We start from the raw sequence: 3,545 nt of genomic DNA on the forward strand, positions 1-3,545 counted from the left end.
GCCTAGAAGGGACAGGGTAAAGAAAGGCAGTGGGGGAATGAAACCTGAGACAGATGAGGAAGGGGGAGGGTGTGGACAGGGGACAAACTGCTTTTGTTTAGTTGTTTTCAGTCATGCCTCTGTGACCCCATTGGGTCTTTTCTTGGCAGAGATACTGGAGGGGTTTGCCATTTCCTTCTCCAGCTCATTTTACAGATGAGGAAACTGAGGCAAACAGTAAAGTGACTTATCCAGGGTTACACAGCTAGGAAGTGTCTGAGGCTGAATTTGAATTCAGGTCCTCCTGACTCCAGGGCTAGCACTCTATTTGCTGTCCAGACATTTATTAAGCATATACTGTGTTCCAGGCACTGTGCTAAGTACTTGACAAATGTGGAAAGAGAGCACAGACCGTGGGTAACTTCTAGCACCCGGGCCCAGAAGAGGTGGGGGGTTTAATTTCTGAGCCAAAGCCATGAAGAACCAGGAAGGCACCATGGCACTGGGCAGAGGCCAGGCCAGGGAGCTTGGCCTGTGGTTAGGTGGGGCAGCACAAGATCCTCCAGGGGGGGGAAGCAAGACCTGAGTTTGAATTCTGCCTCCCACACGGGCTAGCTGTGTGACCCTGGACAAGTCACTGTAATGTCATGCCAAGGAAAGGCAACTTCCCAAGGTTCAAAATACCAGCATAGGGGCTCTCCATTTTATTCAGTGACCAACCAAGAACAGAGAAGATCAAAACATGACATCATTCCAAATACAGCATTTACTAAGGGTGATTAAATAATCTCCAAGTACTACCCCACCCCAGGACCTTCCAATCATTCAATCAATTACAAAGTCCCTGTTCTAAATACTACTCCACCCCTAGGCTATACCTTCATTTAGTCCACCACAAAGCCCCTCTTCTCAAATGGAGATTAGTTTCCAAACATAAGTAAAGTACATTCATTTGTTCAACCACAGAGCACAAAAAGGTCAAAAGTTCCCCACCCCTGGATCACAATTGAATCTACCCCAGAGTTACATCAAGTTTAAGCACAGCACTTAATACCCAAATGGAGGTCTTTTCTTCATCTTGACAGGAGGCAAGTTCTCAGCAATCTTAGTTCCTGGGGAGACAAGGCTTAGCAAGGCCACAAGATACATTGCCAGTCCCTTCATTAATTCATCCTGTCTGTAGAACAGTCCTAGAACCCCTGAAAACATTAGCAAAACCCTCTCCCAGGATTTCTGTAAACATACAACAATAAAATCCTTCTTCAGGGCTTCTGAACCAACAGAAAGGTTCCCAGACCCCTGCAACAACAGCACTGTCCTTCACCAGTGGACAGTATTCACTCTCTGTCTGCAGGACAGTCTCAGGGCTTCTTAGTGAACAGCCAGGTTCCAGGACTTCTTCAACAACAGGACTGTCTTTCACCAGTGGACAAATCTGGCAAAACAACATCAAAACAGACAGACAAAGTACCAGCAAAACAGCCATGTCTCCTCAGTCCTTGGCAGCTCAGGGGGCAGGTCTCAAAAGTCCAGGGTAATTCAAAGTGGCCCCCAGCAATTCTCTCAGTCTCTGTCTCTGACTCTACGAGGTGCTGCTTCCAAAAAGTTCTTCTGCCTCTCTCTTGTCTCTCCAAATCTATGTCACCAGCTCCTCCCAGTTCAGGACTCTCTTTTCACATCAACAAGTCCATCCCACAGGTGGGATTAACAAGCTCTGGGTTTTAACACAATCAATTTGAAAAACCAAGCCAATACAGGGGAATCTTTATATTCCATTACTATCACAGTCACGTAACCTCTTGTTGTCTCAGTTTCCTCATTTATAAAACGGGAATGATAGTCTGGTTAATAATACCTCCCTGAGTTGTCCTCAGGATCACATGAGATCACATCAATAAGGCGGGGTAGAGAAATACTATTATTGTGGGGGCTAGGTGGTGCAGTGAATATAGTGCCAGCCCTAGAGTCAGGAAGACCTGAGTTCAAATCTGGCCTCAGACACTTAACACTTACTAGCTGTGTGACCTTGGGCAAGTCACTTAACCCCAACTGCCCTGCCTTCCCCCCTCCAAAAATAAGAAAGAAAAAGAAAGAAAGAAGGAAAGAAAGAGAGAAAGACAGATTATTATTATTCCTTGGCAAGAGTCTAGAATGTAGATGGATGGATAAACGGATGACCAGTAAGCATGTGGAAAAGGAAGCAGGGACCAGGTCTCCAGCTCCAAGGGTCTGTGTCCCAATGCCCCAGGAGTCTCTGCTCTAGCCTTGGGGGCTGTGCCCTGGGCATCTTGTCTATTGAGCATTTCTGGCACTGATTTGACTAGAAGCATAGATGGATAGAACGGTGAATTCTTTGGACAATGGTAGAGATTCTGACTGACCCTGGCAGGCTGGGACACTGGGTGGAGTCTCCTCAGAGCCAGTTTAGTGGGGGAAATGGAAACCCTCGGATTTGGGTTCAGAAATCAGTTCTTCACATAAAAGCTGTGGGGGAGGCATCTCCAGGCACCAGCAGTAGACTACAGGCTTTACACAAGTTAGTAGGGTGTGCTGGTGGCAAAACCAAGCAAACCACCGATCCTCCATCCAGCGACCTTAGCCTCAGGTCCAGGCTAGCCCTTGGGAGGGAGGGGTGGTCTTGCCATGCTCTGCCCTGGTCAGAGCCCAGCCTGTTGGACTGCACGTGTTTGAAGGCCCAGAGGACTCCTCAGTGGTGGGTGCCATGTTTGATAGCTTAGATAACCTGGAGAAGGTCCCAAGGAGGGCAGCCAGGATTTGGAAGGGCCTGGAGTCATGTCATTATGAAGATGCGTTGAAGGAATGGAGGATATTTAGTCTTGAGAAAACTTGGGGGACCGTGAGAGGAGTCTTCCCGGATTTCCAGTCTTGCTCTGTTGGGGCAGGAGATTTCAGCTTGATGTCAGGAAGACTCCCAGAATGGCATGGGCTGCCTCCAAGGTTTGTGGGTTGCTGGTCCTTGGAGACCTTTGGGCTGTTTAATACTGACCCTTTTACTTCCCTTCCCCAAGCTGGGCATACCTCCTTTGGGTTGGACCCATTGACCAGTGCCCATCTCCCAGCCCCTGCCCTATGGCTGGGTCTAAAGAGCCCACGTCTCAGGACTTGGAGACTCACCTTTGGTTTCCTGGGGGTTGGGGAAGAGATCCTCCCGGCAGTCCTAGAGGTTTGGGGAGGCAGGCCGGGGATGCCCTAAGGAGGGGGCTTTGGGGATCTGCCACAAGTACCAGGAGGTCCAGCTAAGTTGGGCATGTACAGTGATCTGCTACAGCTACAGACCAGAATGGCCTCAGGCCCAGGTGGGTCCCTGTGTGGGGCTGTGTTCAGGCCATTCAAAGATCCCAGGGAGCTCTCTTCTCTCTTTGAGGCCAAGAGGCCCAGCTTTCCGGACAGTTGTTTTCAGGCCCCCTGCCTCTCCCTTCCCCCAGTCCAACCTGGCTAGCTCCCCCTGCCAGCTTCTGCCCCTGTCTCAGGAGTGTGTTTTTAGAAGTGCGTGTGTGCGTGCATGTGTGTGTGTGTGTGTGTGTGTGCATGTGTGTGTGTGTGTG

This window comes from Petaurus breviceps, unplaced genomic scaffold (assembly GCF_028583685.1).
Source record: "Petaurus breviceps papuanus isolate PSGF00001 unplaced genomic scaffold, PetGlider_PUasm1.0 428, whole genome shotgun sequence".
NCBI lineage: Eukaryota > Metazoa > Chordata > Mammalia > Diprotodontia > Petauridae > Petaurus > Petaurus breviceps.